We start from the raw sequence: 20433 nt of genomic DNA, 5'->3' as shown, positions 1-20433 counted from the left end.
ATCAACTATATATACCTACTCTTATTGTGACGATGACAAAACATGATGTAGATGTTACAGTAATTAAAACATTGGCCAGTCAGAAAAGAATCAAGAATAACTTTTTTCATTTAAAAAAAATATCTAAATTTAACAGATACAGGCAGATTAACATCCATACTAATAAAACCATAGATAATGGATGATGAATACAACATGTACCATTAATATGAAAATCCTAGCCTCGGGAAGGGGTTAATGGATGTTACCAATAAATAACAGACGAAATTATCAAGAAAGAAATACCAATTTTACACCTGCACTAATGGGATGAATGAATGAAAAATCAATACGGAGAGCTTCATTGCTGTAACCAAACCGCGCGAGGAAGAATCGACCTAATTGCACTTCCCCATTTACCATCCTTTATTTTTAGTTGCACAGCAATTAGAGGAAATATCTGCATCTCAGTGGAAAAAAAGAACCCAACCATAGAGTTCATTTTTGTCTGCACACTCGAATGACATAAATATGGTAATAGTGGCAGCTCAAATGAGTTTTACTTAATTGAACTGTGTTAATAATTCAAAATGTATTACCTATTACAAATCGTTTTTTTTTGCGTAAATGGAGACATTATGGAAATTTTGAAATGTTTAAGAGTGTTTAATGGGAAATTTATATCTTAATTACAGTATAATACGTTTGGGTCAGTCGTGATTAATAGATTCATCATTAACAAACGTAAAATTTTACAATTATTTATTGATTTTCAAGATTATGTCTAGCAACATTTTACAAAGGTGAAAAGCCTAAATAAGAAAACGTACTTCACTGTAAACATGCCCGGTTATGGACACTTAGAGTGAGTGCTGGTTCTCAAACTGTCTAAGCTAAATAAAGTTTTTTTTTCTTTCCTTCTTTCTTTCAAACTGAAACTCACTCACACTCTGAAATATCGCATCCACAATGCAACAAAAAAAAATATAATGAAACAAGACGCACTATAAGCATTAGGGTTAATCAGGACTCATAAAAACTTATGTAGATTCTGCTAGTTCCCGTGATCTTAGATATAAATACGAGCAAAACCTGCATGCATTATGATCATGATGAAGACATTAGCACCTCTCCGACAGAGAGCCAGTTTAATAAACAGCCAGAGAGTAGAGCAATTCAGAGGAATCACCAAATAGATATAAAATTATACATAATAATATATGCCTAAACACTGTACCTACATATATCCAAAGTTATAAATACCCAAGTAAACAAAAAATATAGAAAATATTCCTTCAGGTATTCAGGTACAGGTCACTACATTTTACTTGAATTTGAATACACTATAAAGCCGGTTAAAATGCGGAAACATTGACTAGGCACTATAAAGTTCTAATGCAACCAGATCTTAATAATCACATGTTTATTAAAGGCAGTTTAAACGTTTTGAAAGGAAACTAATTCTTCTTCTTAACTGTAAACTATTGTTTTAGTGAAAAAAATCTACCCATCTCAATACATTTCTTTTAAAATTTGAGCACCATATTATTATATTTACGTTAGTATAGTTGCTAATATTCTGTTGCACTGTTAAGTTAACTACAATTTTACACAAACGGCGCGGCGTCTTTAATCTTGTGTGGACCCTTTTCATTGCTTTAATGCTCTGGTCAGATTTATTATTGGCTTGGCACCTACATTTTTATAATATACTGCCATAACAGATGCGTCAACAGCAAACCTCGGCCGACAGAACCCAATCCGATTTCGATTAGTGTTGTCGATAGACTCTGCAGTTCCCATCTACATGCAAAATAAGTGAGCTAGTTCCTAGCTATCTAACTTACTTCGTTAAACACAAGTCGATTTGAACTTCATTTGAATTTGGAAGGTATCTCATTTAATGGTGACCTTTAGAATAAAAACTTATAGTTGTGGAAACAGTCATGTTGGAAAGTTATTACAATCATTATGGAAAATAAAATGGAAGGCAATAGAGGAAGAGAAAAACCAAATCTGTGTTTTACCAAATCATCTAACCAGTTTTGATGAAATGATCTTGTAACCGGCGTATGTATAGTTAATTTCAACGTTAAATTTTAAATGGGCATGACGGAGAAGAAATATGATTAGGGCATTCTCCTTAGCCGTAGTCTTAAGACCTTTGCTCCGAAACTGTCAGAACTTTAATTATATTCAGAGTAACATCATAATCAAACATCCAATCGTGAGATTTCATTGAGTGTATTAAGGTCTAGATTGTTATGTTGTATCGTACTTGTTGTATGGATCCCCCGCTGTGGGCTATGGGAGGCGTCTGCTCAGTCGCCCTGGGTGTTTCCTGTCAGAAAGCCTAACACCTGATAAGTGAAATTTAAATTGCTTGGTTTTACGTTCGCCGGGCAACATATTCTAACGTATCATGTGCACCACCCGTGTTTTTGATATGACGTGTTAATCGTTATTCTAATAAAATAGCTACCTATATAATATATAACCTATATTTTTTTTGTTTGCTTACATTGTGCCATTTTAAAATTCCTACGTTCCAAATTAAAATGTAATAACTTTCTTAGAATGAAAATAATTTTACAATTATTGTATTTAAAAAAAAAATGTTCCCAGATTGAGGTCTGTAAATGTAGCTACTTTGAATCATTCAAGAATAGCCCAGCGCCTCATGCCGCTTCATTACAATACGTTACATCGTTTATCATACTTTACATTGCCATAATTTATTCATAAAGGTAATCTTTTATTTCTTCATGGTGTTCCATTGCACACTCATGCTCAGGTTTCGTCCTACGTGATGGAGCGCGATTTCATTTTTGTCGTTTTTAAATCCTAACTAATATTATAAATGCGAAAGTAACAGTGTCTGTCTGTCTGTTACTTTTTCACGCCAAAACTACTGAACGGATTTGAATGAAATTTGGTATACATATGGTCTAAACCCTGAGAAAGAACATAGGCTACTTTTTATCCAGAATTCCCATGGGAAAACTTTTAAAGGCGAAGCGAAGCGCGCGGGTATAGCTAGTTATCTATATAAAATCCTTCGGTCTGTACGACTGACTGAGAATCAACGCTCTGCCGAACAACTGAATGTATCCTCCTGAAATTTGCAGGGATTGCGTGGTCTATGTATATTTATCTATGTAGTATGTATGCTTAGGTTTTTAAAACTACACAACCATAGAACAACGCGGATTCGTTCTCAATGTACACAACATGTTTTCATGCGGTTTTGTAATAGATACCTAGAGTAATTTACGAGGAAGGTTTATATTAGGGTTCCGTAGCCAAAATGGCAAAAACGGAACCCTTATAGTTTCGTCATGTCCGTCTGTCCGTCTGTCCGTCTGTCCGTCTGTCACAGCCGATTTACTCGGAAACTATAAGTACTACAGTGATGAAATTTGATGGGAATATGTGTTGTATGAACCGCTACAAAAATATGACACTAAATAGTAAAAAAAAGAATTGGGGGTGGGGCCCCCCATACATGTAACTGAGGGATGAATTTTTTTTTTCGATGTACATACCCGTGTGGGGTATCAATGGAAAGGTCTTTTAAAATGATATAAAGTTTTCTAAAAAACATTTTTCTTAAAGTGAACGGTTTTTGAGATATCAGCTCTCAAAGTCGTAAAAAGTATGTCCCCCCCCTCTATTTTTATAACTACGGGGTATAAAATTCTAAAAAAAATAGAGGTGATGCATGCTAATTAACTCTTTCAACGATTTTTGGTTTGATCAAAGTATCTCTTATAGTTTTTGAGATAGGTTGATTTAACTGTAATTTTGATTTGCTGCTACGGAACCCTTTGTGCGCGAGCCCGACTCGCACTTGGCCGGTTTTTTTTTTATGCCGTAATCACCACGGGAAAACATTTTAAGGCGAAGTGAAGCTCACAGGAAGAGCTAGTATCATTATAAATTTTAAACTTGATGTCTATATTTTACACCTCACCAAGTGTCGTCAGGTAAGATTACACCAGAAAATATTCAAAATTAATTTCATTTCTACTGTGGTTTTTAAAATAACAAACATATCATTTCGAATTTACTGCTTAATATAACATTTATGGAGGCTCGATTTGGCCAAAGTTGTTAAACGTGAAAACGACATAAATTTTGCCATTTAAACTTATGAGTTTGCTGTGGTTTCTTGTGGGAATTCCGGGATAAATAGTTTTCTACTCGTATGTATATTACTTATATATTAAAGAAGAATGCAGCATTAGAATTGTATTAAAATTATGAAATTAATTACGTACGTTTCGAGTTCGATTGTTACAATTAATATACATACGGTCATCATCAGCCAATAATCATCCACTGCTGGACATAGGCAACATACGGTCATACACGCAAATCTTTCCCGCCTACAATATTAGCATGAAGGAAATATTAACTACTCATGTTTATTCTTGAACTTTGTTGCGCGAAGATAAACATAGCATGACTTCACAGAGCAAACTTTTCCTACACGGCTCAAACTTAAAAGCGGCCCATTATTCTGTAAGAGATATCCTGTCTTTTATTTTTAGTTCAACTTATAAAACCTTTCGGGATTGTTGAGAATAATAACGCTTCTCGAGTGGCGAGCAGGTGACAAAAACGGTTATGAATGTCTGCACAGATCATTGTTTTTACTGCAAACCCGTCCTGAATGCATATCACCGCTCTGAGTATGCAGTCGAAGCACTCATGACTTACCCGGCTAACCGACCAGTTTTTAATAAAACCATCAACTAAACTCTGACTCTTAATAAGAAATACAATATAAATGAACCCAATGCCCAAGAATAAACCGATAAAAAGGAAGAATTTGTCTTCAATCATGTTATTGATAACGGTCATTAAGAGCAAGACAATAATTACGAAATAAAATACGGCGATGGCATGCGTTTATTAAAAGAGGTGCTCATTATTTTTAAATTTTGAGCCGATGCTGATTAACATATTGAAGGAGAGCGCGATGCTCAGTCGCTGATCATCTCGAAGCAAGATCTGGATGTAATTACACCGGTTTTAAAGGAGGATGGCGTGCGATTCTTTGGTCAAGTTCAACCAGCAGGACGCCTTGTAATTTCTGTTTGGGAACAAGCCGCAACATTACCACAGTTGATTTTTTAAATGTCCTCTTCAAAATAAGTTGGGTTTAAATTTTTATGACTTCAAATTTAAATTCTGAACGCTGCATAAAACCATAATGGTACGCAATTGAGTTTTTTGTAGAGCTACTGTTTTGTATTTATATCCTTAAATTCAAGTTTAAGTAGTTTCAGAAAGCGTTTATTATCACCTCAACTCGTAATTTTTGTTTCTGTCATAACATTCATTCACAAAGACAAGTATTAGGCCGTTAATTTCTACTTCCTCCAAAAGAGCGTCTTCGTTTCCATACATTTGTTCCCAATTAGGGCGTTGAAACATACACTGGATCCTGGGTCGGATGTCTGACTGTCTGTCATTAATAACTTCTGAATGTTCTCACTCAACACATGCGAGTATTCCGTTACAGATTTATTGCGTAATTTTTGTATTTTTTGATCATGTGTGAAACGGGGCGTTGAATAGCTTTTAAAAAAATATATGTTATAGCTTGAAGACTTTTCTTTGTAGGTATATTTTTTATTACTTAAGTTTTTTAATACTTTGTTAAATATATTTTAAATTACTTACAGTAAATAAGGCAAAAGATACTATCAGTGATTCTTAAATAATTAGTATCAATGGCACACATTCTCAATAAAAAATAAGCTTCCACACTATCCCTCAGACGGAGCCATCCCATGAGTAAGAGTCAAACAAACGGAGATCTAAAACAAACAAGTTTTTTTTATAAAGTCGGCGTCACACCAATCTTTATCTAAGCTTAGGCGAGGGCGACACCGCTCTCCCACCGATAATGGCCAAACCGGTGGTCAATATTTGAAAACCCATCAGTGACAACACAAAAATGACTTCTTCACTTAAGTCGGCTACTCGATCCATTAGTCCGTATTCGTGTATTAAAAATAAAAGTATTGATGTACACAAAGATATAACGCAACTGCAGTTGAAGAGACGTATGTAGGTTAAGTATAAGGCTGTGGTTAAGTCATTTTGAGATGACATTAGGTGTTTCACGTAAGATGAAAGTGTGAGATATCTCAAAGGTTTTAAATTGTTGTTGCTATCGAGATTTGATCTGAAATTGTTAGGTATATTTTTCCGCTGTTATAATAGATAATTATCCATTCTTCAGTAATAAATAATTGATTTATATTAACAAAATTGACCTAACCTTAGTGAATTTATGCAATCTTTAAATTTGACTTGCCGTATTTTTTATCGAAAAAACCCTAAGACTCATAGTTTGAAAACTTAAACGATTTTCTAGCAGCCGACAGTTATGAAGAGATAATAACATTTGTTTTGCTGGATCACGATATTACTAAGTTTAAACAAATTTCAACTTTATGTAAACTCATTAAAGAGTCGGGCAGTAAATTCAGGAAGAAAATTGGACGCACAAAACGTCTCAGTAAATAGAGATTAAGGAATTAAATCAAGTTGTGCTAACCTTATTGTTCTACCGTTCTCAACAAAAACTTCCAAGACTTATGTCCTTTAACTTGGCCTGAAAGTTTAAATAATTGTGACTCTTGAGAGAGTCTGCAGTCACTGATAAAATATACACTAGGAAAACAACTTCAACTTGTAACACCAAAGAGACTGACTTACCGACTCAATTAACATAAGAGAAGAATAGAGTATGAATCTACTTACGAAGTATCATAATGATTTACTCGGCTTACCTGCAAATTGAAACATCAAAAAATATAGTAGAAGTAGTACCTAGTACTTTATTGCTTAAAAAAAAAACACTTAAGATAACATTCAAACTTATAACTCAAACACAGCTCAGTATAGGCGGTCTTATAGCGATCACTTCCAGGCAACTTTATGCCTTGCATAAACGAAAAAAAAACCTATTTCTGTTCATCCAATTTTGACGATACATTTTTATTATCATACATTAGTATTAGTTCGATATTAGTTTTATTTGAGTGTGGGTGTGGGATCAAAGCAAGTAATGCGTTACAGGTTACTAGCCCCAGATAAGAAGTGTCCTATGGACGCCTCAATACTCCAAAGTGAAGATTACAACTTTATTTACTGCTCCAAACCATTTGATAATCCATGTCTTAATTAACCAAGTGAGACGCCGCCCCCTAACCCGATACTCTCTATCAGACGCCTGTCGCCAAGCTACCAAACTACTTACCATTTAAATATCGAATTTACAAACAGCCAAATAGAATTTAAATTCAAATGGCTCTATAAAACGGTTAGTCTTACGGCTGTAGGGGGTATCGTTAATGTGTCGCATCGATGAAGGTTTCATTAGTACACGGTATTTTACATGTGCTTTGTCGACAAGCAATATCCATTTGCTTTGGACAGTCATAACTTGGGAGATCACCGACATACGAATAATATGTATATAGACAGTCATGTTATTTAAAATATATAAACATAATACTATCGTGTAATACACTATATACACTTGCCTACATAAACGTAATATTTGTACAATAAATGCCGAGTTGCAGAAAGGGACTTCAAGCTAATGTCGACATTAAAGCTATGTCTGTCAAAGCAAGGCAACACATTTAGGTAATGCCGACATTAACTTAAAGATCCTTTCTGCAACTCAGTGAATGAGTTAAATTAATAAATAAACAATAATCAGATTCGGCAGGATGTCTATAGTTCTGATATAGACGAAAGAAAAGAAAAAAACAAACGAAGATGCTAAGAAATAAGTGGTCAATATGAAGTGGAAATATAAATCTATTTCAGTGAGCTATCACCATAAATCTTACCGAATGTCCTTAAATTCAATACGGAGACATTAAATCAAACAAACTCGTCTCAAAACTGGAGACCGGTTCCCGAATTTATCTAAGAGAAGTAAAATCAATCAGAAGATGTAATCCAATAAGAGCATAAACAATCACAGAATATAGATAAAGCTCACTTTTACGATCTGCCAGCCCGTTTATTCCTTTTCGTAAGCAAAGGAAAACAAAAGTCTTGGGTAAACTATAAACAAAATGAGCGAGTCTGAAAGCCTCAACAATATTGTTACTTACAAACAAATTTACGGTTATACCGACCAATATAAAAGGAATGGGGATCGAATGTCATATAAATGTTCTGGCACAGTAGAGCAATCAGCTCCTTAAGGATAATTTATGATGGCTTACTTCCCAAATTCTTTCTTTAACTGTTCTATGCGAAGTGTTTTAATACTTTCGGGTACGTGTAAGGCAGGCACTTCATCATATAATATATATTTCTTAATAGTTTGGTTCACGTGATCAGAATTATTAAAAATTACTTTACACTCACAACATGGTGCATGCATTTCATCTATTATTTCGTAGTCATTACAAGTCATTCGACTGAGTCTACAAAGTCAAGGGAACGGTTTAACGTAGCCGCAACTACACGCTTCGTCCAAAAACCATCTAATTTCACGGCTGTTCCGTTTAGAAATCAGCCACATCATTTGAGCGTTCATTCCCGAACCTTTCACACCTATGACCCGCGCATTGCTATGATTCATATAATACTCGTAATACAGTGAAATTAAGCAAGCGGACATCGAAAAGAAAGGCTTGATGCTAACAATATTAAGTCTTAATTTAAATTGGAAAGGTAAGTAAGGTCTTGATACACATGGACCTCCAACAGTTCTAATGTGAGAAGCCGCATGACCCGTCAGAGCTGGCTCTCCAGATAAAGACCACAATATGACATCTGACTCACGACCGCGGCAACCGCTGATCATTGGATCATGAAGCAGATCTGAACCCACTTGACAAGGTCACGGCGCATTCACATGTCTGACTGGACCTGGGCAAGAATATCAACGAGCTTTGATGGTTATAGGGTATTTCTAAGTTCCACTCTAGTGTTATTCGTTATACTGATAACGAAGCGTATGTCAATAATATTATTATAATATGGGCAATAATTTCATCATTCTTAGTTCATTACCAACAAAAAAAAAAATATTTCAACATCAATGCTCTTCAGATAGAAATAAATTGTCGGGAGTTATTTGATTGAACATTGAAAGTAAATAATTTCTTAAAAGCAAAAAGCGAAAGCTTTCATTCTCTTTTGTTTTATTGAAGAGATTTCAACAAAAGCTCACGTTTTTTTGCAGTTGTAAATCTTTTGTATCATTTTAATAACCTAAGTATGTTTTGTACTTGCACGAATGTTGTCTTAGATAAGTATAAAAATATTTTATACTAGCTGTTCCCGCGCGCTCCGCTTCGCCTTAAAAAGTTTTCCCGTGGGAATTCCGGGATAAAAAGCAGCCTATGTTCTTTCCCAGGGTCTAGACCATAATTATGTATACCAAATTTCATTTAAATCCGTTCAGTAGTTTTGGCGTGAAAGAGTAACAGACAGACAGACAGACACAGTTACTTTCGCATTTATAATATTAGTTAGGATTTCAATCCAATACAAATCGATGCATTTATTTTCACGTTAATAAAGGCATACCGTGACAGGATCGTTACTGATCGAACATCAAAACATGAAATCTTGGAAAGCTTCAATTAAGTTATTTATTTCATTCACCTGGAGATGGTATCCTTTAAAAAAAATAACCACAAAGGGAGCGCCAGAAATTTACTCCAAATCGGTGCAATAGCGGCAAGATAGCTCAATCACCTCCTCACACGTAAACCGGTTTATTTTTTATTTCTTTGAAGCAAAAAACCTACTTTAACTACCATCGTTTGTTACCAAATTAACTGTAGAAATAAAATAGTAAGCTAAGCTACTACTACTATCGTATTTGTTGAAGAGAGACATTTTATTATTTAGTAGGTATTTACAGAGCTCCTTACTGTCTGTTTGATTTAGTTGCCAATCTTACTCATATTTATCTTTTACAGTTTAAAAGACTGGGGAATATAAAATACCTGTAATTATTGTGATATTATTTCTGTTTTGGTGGTACCAATACAGCGAATAATATGTTGTTTTACCTAAATTAATTAATAAAACTACTTCTATACGCACTTTTTTCCTTGGACAGCCATATGAATATGTAAAAGCTCTTACTTTTATATATTTATAGCTCTCAGGAAAAGACAAAGGTCAAAGAAAATAAGATTTGAAGTTATTATAAGAATAATAACTTTATGCCTCAACCTACCAGGAGAGCAGTCGTCCAAGGATGTTACTCACAGGCTGCCGAGAAGTAAGGATATTATGCGGCGGCGCGCCGGTTGGTCCACAGATCACGAACAAGCTTTTAGAGCACAGCTCAAGGTACAAAATTTTAGCTGTTTGACATTTGTAGGTATATTCCTTGCAATATTATCTATGAATCTGGCAATTAAATATGGAAATATGCAAAAAAAAACAAATCAGTACCTAACTCACTAGATATTTATTTATATTGTAAATTTTCAATGTTATTTTTATAGCAGATAATATTTCAAAAAGGTTAGATTACCCGCCCGCCCTTCAAGTCCAAGATGTTTATATAAATTACGACAATAGAGTCAAGTACCTACATGTACCTATTGTTGAGTTTCTTGTAAAATCGCTGCTAGTTACCCACTTGGACCGCGACTTAACTGAGACGAATTATTATTTTTATAGTACGCGTCTACTCAGATAGATGGCCCTAGATTCAAGGCTTCACGCCCTGATCTCCGATGGGTGATTCGAATGGCGGTAGACGATAGGGGAATAACTTAAAGGTTTTGTTAACAAAATGTCTCTATTATAAACTAGAATACTGGCTTGTACTCGCTTTGTGATTTGTGGGAATGCTGGTCTCTAATTTGCTATATTATAATGCATAATAGATGTATAAGCGCTTTTGTATTGTTGAATAGTCGTATTTGATTTGCATTAATGTTGACATGGTTTGGTAATTTGGAACATTTGAAGTTTGATTACAATATGTGTGAGTAAATACAGATGACCTATTCAAACTATAAGGACACTGTTAACTTTATATTCAATGTTATCGTCCCTTATACAATAAATGTACCTAGGAAAGATTACTCAAAATAATTATTGTTATCTATATTTTGGCAAAATCTGTGGTGTTATTATATAGAAGTCTTCAATTAGCCTTTTTACCTAATACTTAATCATCACCACCCACAGTTGAATTTCTTACCTTTATTCATACTTCGTTTGATGATATTATTCAAATCCAAATGAACGCGCGATCCGAGAGCTTAAAAACGAAAAATATAAAGAACTAAAGACTCTGATAAATTGTGAGTCTTAAGACGTGGAAATAGTAGTTATAATCGAATCAGAGGTTTGTATAAATACGGTTGAGGAGGAGTATAACAATGTGTTTGGGCTGTCAACGAATATTCCGTGCTTAATTTATGTTAATAACGTTATTAAGGTATTAGAAGGCTACGGGGTTTCGGCAGATTACTGCGTGGGGTTTTTTTTCTTTAAATTAGCGGGCACATTTATGTGATGAGGATATTTAAGTTAAGCTCTAGGTATGTATGATTATGAATCAAAATTTATTGTAAACTTTGGTGCTGAAGCTTTAATAGGTTTAGGTTGTCTGGTATTGATTGTTAAAATAAATAAGGCCGCCTTTTTGTACTGTTTTTGTATCTAAGTTTTATTTGTATATATTTTTATTGCAAATAAAAAAAATCAAAACATACGAATACGTAAGGTAATTCGTAAAAAAAACATAAAGCTTATCCATCAAACCAATCAACCCTACGCCTACCAATCCATTACCTGGACTTCCACAAGTTAATAAAACCGTTGGTGACGGTTATTTACAAAATGATAAATCAGGTAACCGCTACCGAGGTGACAGACCGTCAGGACGTAGATAGCTGGTGATAGGATGATGAAACGGTGCTCTGATAGGTTTGTTAGTCGTTTGAAGGATGTTTGTCGAACTAGCGCCGCGACCGACACTCTTGATAAGAAAATAATTGAGTTTTGACTATTTTTTCCTAATTAGGTGTTTTTTTTTTAAAATTTGGTTTCATTACATACTAAGGTTGTTTTAAGCTGGATAGATAAACAATACAATATTATTAGTTTATGAATATAACAAGACACAAACAATATTTAAAATACATATTTTCATTTTATTACAAATTATTAATTATAAATAAATCTTACAAATTACATTCCACCCACACTCGAAATTTCATAAAATTGCTTAACTAACAAAATATATGTTACTAATTAGAAGGCAGTATTATAATTATAGGCACGGGTTTTATTGAGAGAGTCTTAAGCTTTAATCAAAGTGGAGTGTTTATTTCGTTTCGAGCAATTAAGTCAACTCTTTACTATAGATATCTTCATTAATTTAAACAAATCTTGAAAGACCCGTTTTCATTGCAATAATTACAGCTAAAGGCATTTCAACGCGGCGTATTATAGTGCTGTACCAATTAAGTTAATTGACGAAAGTGTTCCCAATATCTTTCTGTTGCCGAAAGATTAAAATAGGTAACTTAAGTCTGGACTTACAAGGTTGGAATACGTAAACTGTATTTGTTGAAAAAATGTCTAGCTACCATTGACTTATATATTACTAGCGCAAGGACAGGCCCAACCGCACTAGAAAATGACACCATCACGTTGGCCCTAAAATCTCATAAATTTGTATGAATTAGGGCCAGCGCGCCTTTTGAAATCATTGCTAGCTACAATGAAATCTAAAAGAAGGACAGCTGAAAATACAAAGCAAGAAATGACTTTATTAGTGACAGAAAAACAAACGAAAGAGCAGAATAATAGCAGTAATTTTGCACGGCTAATGGAACCGACGTCAATTATTTTTCAAGGGATCCAGATAAATTAAGCAATTGAACTAATTGATTCGAAATTGCTATACTCAGCGATACTGTCGCCGTCAGTTTTTGCCCCGCAATATTTCAATGAAGCTAAAAATGAATTAGGTATATAAACTAGCTGTTCCCGCGAGCTTGGCTTCGCCTTAAAAAGTTTTCCCCTGGGAATAATAAGAATTCCGGGATAAAAAGTAGCCTATGTTCTTTCTCAGGTCGTTCGTTCACCATATGTATACCAAATTTCATTCAAACCCATCCATCCAAAAAAGCGTGAAATAGTAACAGTCAGACAGGATAGACACAGTTACTTTCGCATTTATAATATTAGTTAGGATGTATGAATCACTGTTAGTTTCTAGGGTAACTCGTTGAGGCCCAGCACTATTGCTGCCTACGCCATATCGACACCCGTTAATTACACAGCCCAAGAGTCCCAGTGTAAAGCTACAGCTCTATCTATTAGGAAATGTTTCTTGTCACGCAACAGGACTTAAGGAATGGGGGACCCAACCGAAACGAATTAAGCATTGACTTTGCAATAACTGGAGTTCTTAGTCAGCCCAAAGTAACTTATATTTATTATTGTGTTGATATCTTAAAGATAAATGAAAATTATTGACACTACATTATTTTGTATTATTACCAGCTACAGTTCAAATAGTAAGTAATACCTAGAAAAAGTTAAAAAAAATATTTTAAAAATGTTATATTTTTTTATTAAAAGCCAACAGCTGAAGACCGGTACCAATCTAAATGAAACAAATCTTTATACGTTCATCAGTCATTTGCGTCAAAAATATGTCACATGGTTGTTTTTTTGTCTCGAGGTAAAATTTAACAAATATAAGGAGTTAGTTATATGAAAATATTTTGTCTCCACCAAAAGGGGCTCCAATTACTAACGGGTGTATGGCAGCGGTCCGGTATCACAATTTTATTTGATCAGCTACCCACTGGCAACACAAATATTGGGTCGAAACGCATTTAACTTTGTCCAAACAGACTTACCTTCACTTCCCGTTTGGTAGAACGAAAAACCCATCATAACATAATCAACCATCGAGGTTTTTTAAAAATAAGAGAGTAAGTAAAGTTAAAAGCATATTTCTAGATAAAACGTAAACTTACTTATCAATGTATAAAAACAAAAAAGATAATACAATGAAAAATATTAATTTTAATAAATAAATCATTCAAAAATGTATAAATTGTCTAGGCAGATGCGAGAATACATATTTAAAGCACTTGAAGCTAACTAGTGTCTATTTGAGCATTGATTTATGGTTACAGTTTCAAGTGCTTTCAGTCAAATCTTTAAAGACAAAAATAAAACAGTCAAAGACGTCTTTAAAAGATTATAAACGTGACACGAAGATAAAAAAAATATTATTATTTAGAAAGAAATTAAACATCGTGCAAAATCTAAACCCCATTGACATGTTGGGGCTAAGAAATTTGTATAGGATAAAGGCATCCCTCAGATTTGATGAAAAAGTGTCTGGCAAAGGAAGCATGGATATCGACGGGACAAAACTTCGAACAAAGAGGATGAGACCCGTACACGGTTTGATTTGTACAAAAGAAGCCTACAGCGTTACTATTCAAAAGATCAGAAGCGCATTGTGTATATGTCAATAAAATATATATTGGATATACCCGTTGTTTGTTGTCATTTATATTTTTCTTTATGTGAATCTCCGTTTTCGGACTTCCGGACGTAGGCACCTACATTATCCCATCACAATAGGCATATCCACATCTTATACAGTTTACACTAGGCGAACCAACCACAAACGTTTTGTGATGCGACGTAATGTATCTCTTGGCATTGTTATTATTATTACGCAAGAATTTATTTTGATTTCAAGATATTTCACAAATTTAGAGACGGAATTCGATTACCAGTAGCATCTCGCAATGATATTTCGAATTTATTTTCCTCGGAAGATAAGTATAAATAGCTATTAGGAAAGCCAAACAATTTAAATGAAAACAGATATCTTGCTGTTTGAATGAGAACAAAATAGAAATGGCTTTTGTTGGAAGTTCGGTCAGAGGGTATTATATTTTATTAGCGCGTTTGTCTCCAAGGAAAATATCTTCTTTATGACGAGTTAATTGTAGAATTTCGTAACTTCGGATCAAATAAACATCACAAAATCATTGCAAATAATAATATGTACCTAGATAATCCAGGAAACGACAAGATCGTGTTCAGATACAATGCTAAGCTTTAATGCGATCCGTCGATTTACAGCAAACAAAGTACAAAGAATTGAGAACTCCTCTCAGCACACAGTAAGCCCCCGTTGGCAAACAACTCGATATCTGGAGTTGGGTTACATGTCATGTGTTGAATCTCCGTAGGGTCTATTGTCAGCTCTACTCAGACTGCAGCGGTAGAATAAGGACTGGCAGACATGGACACACCGTAAGCGTAACACTATAATATAGATATTATTATTTAACCCCGGTTATTAATCTGTACAAAGATAAAAAAATATGATTTGAATTTTTAGCGTATCACGACGTTATTACACAATGTTTTAATGGGAAAAAAACTTACGGGTTTTAGTCTCCTTTGACTAGTTACCCCTTTGGAGATTTCAGTCATGAGCATACAATACATGTCATAATCGTTGTATGCCTCTAGACATGTTTTAAGCATCATAAACATAATACTGGACTTAAATAATAATATTTATCATAATACTTTTAAGAATTGTTAACTCTTTCGTATACTCTTATTTCAAAGCAACCCTAACATAAAATCTATTGAATCTGCAAGGGATAGTACAATTATTAAAAACCTGTTAGAATTCGTTAGTCAGATTACAAAGTGTTCATGTATGATATTTTATTTATTTTGTATGGAAGGGCGCGATATTGTATTCGGCTTATTTTGACACATATGTGTTTATTGCCCTCGTAAAAAGGAATAATAGAATATGATTTTCAAAACATTCAACGGACTGTGTTCAATATATTTCGTTGAATATTGTGAACCCCACACGATACGTACCGATATTTGCGTGAATATTGTAGTTGTATTGTATGTATGTAACTGTAAAAAATAATTATACAGACATAGGCATATCTTCAGAACTGATAATTTAGGTTAGTTTCTAAAACTATTCCAGTAAATATCACGATTGAAGGAAGCATAGCGTATTGAGAGTTTCGGATCCTTAGACAGGTATAAAATTAACTACCTACTAAGTTTAATATTCAATTATTGCGTATAGAAATACTCACCAATATTATTAGGGCAGTGAATGTCTTTTCACTAGTAACACTGATGGAGTACCTGAAAATGATGTTATTCATTAGATATATTACCTAAATACTAGAGATAGAAATGAAGAAACTTTGTTGTTTTAGAGCTTTACGGCCACAGACAGACAAAAAATAGCATAGGTACATGTACATAGATAAGAGTAAAGGTGCAAAAAAGTGATGAGTGACATGTAGTTGCGTCAGATGACGTCTCGTCGAGAAAATAAATTCCAAACAAATATTAGTAACGATGCGTTCGTAATGCCTGGTGCAACGTCATGTCGTTCGCCGCCAAATAGCACCTTCACATACATAGGTGGATCGTTCCACAAACTCATCGGACACGAGTATTGCCTACCAAATAATTCAGTTGGACGAAATTCACGCTAAAATCCTAAGGCTTTTTCTTCCCACACAAAGCGCACAGGACAAAAAATCGACTGCGAGCGACACCTCAATAACCTTTTTTGTCAATGCACGCATATCGCAATCCCTGTGTTTTTGCACGTCGGGCCGATGCCTTGCAAAATAAAACCGACAATGGCCTGGCTTTAGGAGTAAACAAACATGGTGATCCTGTATCCAGCCATGGTGTAGAATTACACCGAGACCAGAACCCTGAGGTACCCCCTTGTGAATCTACTGTCTCTCTTTAACTGCGTGGTTTGAATAAAGATAGACATAGCGTAAGTATGGAAGCTGCTGAGATGTATGCGCTCAATATTTGTAATAGGGGATGCAGAAGATCGTGTTTTGTTTACTGTTTAGTACAATGCTATGTCGCTTAGCTGGATGACAAGTCAGGCGGAGATATAGGGCTCAGATTATGTAAGGGGATACTAATAAGAAATAAGTTATTTACCATGCAATATTTTAGGTTTACTAAATTCCAATTAAATCAGTACAAAATTAAGTCGTTTCATTATGAGTTGATAGCGATGGAAACTCATCTAATTTATTGATGTGGAATTCACCTTGATAAGCCTTTATTAAAACGAGAACCTTCAAAGAAATGTTTTAATTGTAATTTTAATTAAGAGTTCTTCTTGAACTTTGAAATAAAGAATATTTTTTTATTTTACAAGCGTCAGGTAACCCTTGTCCTTTCTAAAAAGTTGTCAAGGAGCATCAATTATTCAAGTCCAAGTATTTTGTCTTAATTCTTTTTGATTGAGGATTTTAGAAAAATATTACGGGTACATAATAATACTAATTAAATGAAGTAGGATCCTACACTTTTACTTATTTATAAACAAAAATATTGTTTTAATTTGGTACATTATAAGTCAATAGTAATTAGGCAAGTATAAGGATAAGTTTCATCTGTGACAGTGGCTGTTACGGAACCTTGCACAAGATTAAAACTATCCGATTATTCCACGCCATATCCTCCATCCCCAACACCTACAATAGACATTAAAAAGATTTACTATTTTGCAGACAGGTAGTAAGAAACAAGATACCTCGTTTTTTTACCTTTTTTACCCAACTTCTTACAAAATATATTTACTGTATAGATCTATGCTTACGCTCAATATTTTTTAGTTAAGAGTCTTTAGCAAAAACCTGATTATGACGGATCCTTCTCTTGACGCAAACCGATAGGATTAAAAGATAAAAGGGAAGATTTAGCAAAAGCAAAAAATATGAAAAGTACGAAAAAGTTAGTCTTTGAATTGATCAATCAGATGAGTAAACAATTTTAAAGGAAGCAGAAAGTTTTTTTTTATTAAAAAATATATATAATTAACTACCTACTATAAATAGGAACTTATGCATTTTGTTAATTTAATCCAAAAATAAATTCTCTAAAATATGTTAACCTCCATTCAACCTACATTTACATATATTTTGAAAACTATCGTTATGTATCAATACCTGTACCACACACGAATAACTTACAAGAAAAGAATCTTAAAATTAAGAACTTGTCAGTTCCACTACTCTCTGACACAGCAATGTAAATGCTGATTCATTCAAAACAATGAGCCGTTTTCCTTGACAGCTGTCAGTTGAGCTTTTGGGTAAGCCGATAGATGCCGTGAAAACGCAGTGTACCAACTGACAAAAATTACATAAAGAGCAAAGAGTACTAAACTCAGAATAAGAACTCACTAGTTGTGATTAAATGTCGGGTGGTAGCGCGAGCCATCCTTCCGAGGCTCAGACTGCATGTGGCTTGGGATAGTGCTAAGTATTCTGTGAATAGTTCTACCCGCGCTATCACTATCTCAAAAGAGTCACTATCTCAAGTGCACTAACTCTACAGTATCAAGGGAGGAGGAGCAGATAGCTCAACTACAACTCAATTAATACAGGAGAAACACAAGGAAACTGAGAAAACTTGAAAAGAACGGCTGTACGCACAATCGCACTGAACGCTGAAGCAACAGTGACATCGACATCATAGAGAAAATAATACTACAATTCTACCTACCTACGTCACTTTCACATTTCGTTAGCCTCACAGAATAACATATTGTGATCTGAGTGTGTTCTGAGGGTTTGAAAGTTGGTACAACCCCAGACAACGCCATCTATTTCTCCAAAAAGGAACTTTTATTTTTTTTTAACAAACGCCTCATTACATCTAATGAATTGTCTAATTCACATTTTTAACATTGACAGCGGAAGAGTATTAATAGGTTATGAATGTAATGATCAATACCACTTCAATGTATGTGTTACTTATAGCTTAAAATAATACTATAGGCACGCAAAATATATACATAGAGTTAAACTTATCTCATTTAAGGTGAAAATTGGTAGTGCTTTACCTAAGGTTAAGCAAGCTTTTCTGATTGCAGAGAATTTATATGGGATTTAATTGGCAGCTAGCGACATGTCGCATGACGTCGGAATCTTAGAACTGCATATTGTCAACAGCCAATTGGCACCTTGAAGTACCTATTGCGAAAAAAGTTATTCCGGTGATATCCATCTTCATTATTAACACCTATAGAATTATCATTAATATCAGCTATGACGGTTTGTATGACTAAGCTTCTAAGCCCTATTTGAAAGCAATGTTCTCATTACAGAATCATATACTTACCTGGTAAGCACCGAAATATGAAGTGAGCTTTGCTCAGTTTTTTGGCCTTACAAATACATGCGTTAAGAATTTCTTGAGAATGGTAGAATGGATTTGAAGAGAGCGCTTTCTACATCTAAGCATAAACGCATCACACGAGAGGGTCATGTGTCAGTCATACTGCTAGCCATGGAATGTCGTATCTACTATCGGTATCAAATCCGGAACTCTGACACACTTGCATTCTCTCTCAGTATGAATAGATCAAAGAGATAAATACGTTTTCAATAGTTCTCGGTTACACAGATTGGAAATTTGAAACTAGTGAATTTTTATATTATTATGACGCCTTGGAATTGTGCTGATGTGTGGTGTTTGATGGCTGTTATGTTACCATTGCACTTTGTTGCTCAATTTTACAGTTACCACAGCCAACTACTTGATAGGAGATAATAATATAAATAAACGATTATTATTTTCTATACTACAAGATTCACGAAAAAAAAATGTTTCGTTGGGACAAATAGCTAGCTCTAGTTGAAAATATTATTCTAGATCACGAATTGTTTCTTAAAGTACATCACCATCAAACGTCTCACTCATATGATTACTACCAAAAATTAACGCCATTTTTTTTGTACCATAACAAAAACCGCACCACCGTGAACCATCACTTCCAGCCGACAATACTCTGGTGCGAGCGAAACCACTCACTCACAAAGGCCACTATAATACAAGCTCTCTTTCTATCCGCTTGCACGAGAATCGTGCAGCAACGTCGATTATCTTCGCGCGTATACTCGATCCGGCCCGACGGTAATGTCTTCATCATCTGGCGAGCAATTGATTTGAAATAGCATCAAAATGACGTGCCCTATCTACGTGTAGACGTATAGCCAATTTGATGGATCTGTAACCAGTTTTATAGTTTTGCTGTGGGAATCGGCTTGTTAGCAAATCGCTGGGTATTTCTTGACTGTGGTAGATTTTGATGATCGATGTAAAGGTATAAAATCATTTTAGTTGTAGGTAATTGTGTAATAACTCCTTTGTTTTTCACATAAATAGATTTACCAAACTACCTTTTAATGTTATGCATAATCAAAACCAAATAATTAACTTTCCTTTCAGAGTTCAGTTTAAAAGCCTTTGATCGAACAAACATTCAACGATAGGGTAAAATGTGCCTCAAACTTTAACATCCAATACCTACTTTGAATAAAATTATTTAGTTTAGGGGTAAATTAAGTA

At 34.4% G+C, this 20433-nt stretch overlaps 1 protein-coding gene across 2 annotated transcripts in view; it reads right to left on the bottom strand.

Moving 5' to 3' along the window:
• LOC105386067 overlaps positions 1-20433 on the bottom strand; it is a 93140-nt gene that overhangs the window by 59753 nt on the left and 12954 nt on the right. Inside the window, exon 2 of one of the 2 annotated variants that reach the window (XM_048630431.1) lies at positions 16128-16179. The exons of the other annotated variant lie outside the window; for it this stretch is intronic. The gene's annotated coding sequence lies outside the window, so the exon portion shown is untranslated. The remainder of the gene's footprint in view (positions 1-16127; positions 16180-20433) is intronic. 2 annotated transcript variants of the gene reach the window in all.

Source organism: Plutella xylostella, chromosome 25 (genome assembly GCF_932276165.1).
Source record: "Plutella xylostella chromosome 25, ilPluXylo3.1, whole genome shotgun sequence".
Taxonomy (NCBI): domain Eukaryota; kingdom Metazoa; phylum Arthropoda; class Insecta; order Lepidoptera; family Plutellidae; genus Plutella; species Plutella xylostella.
The sequence above is the reverse complement of the archived record's forward strand: the minus strand, read 5'-3'. Positions and strand labels throughout refer to the sequence as shown.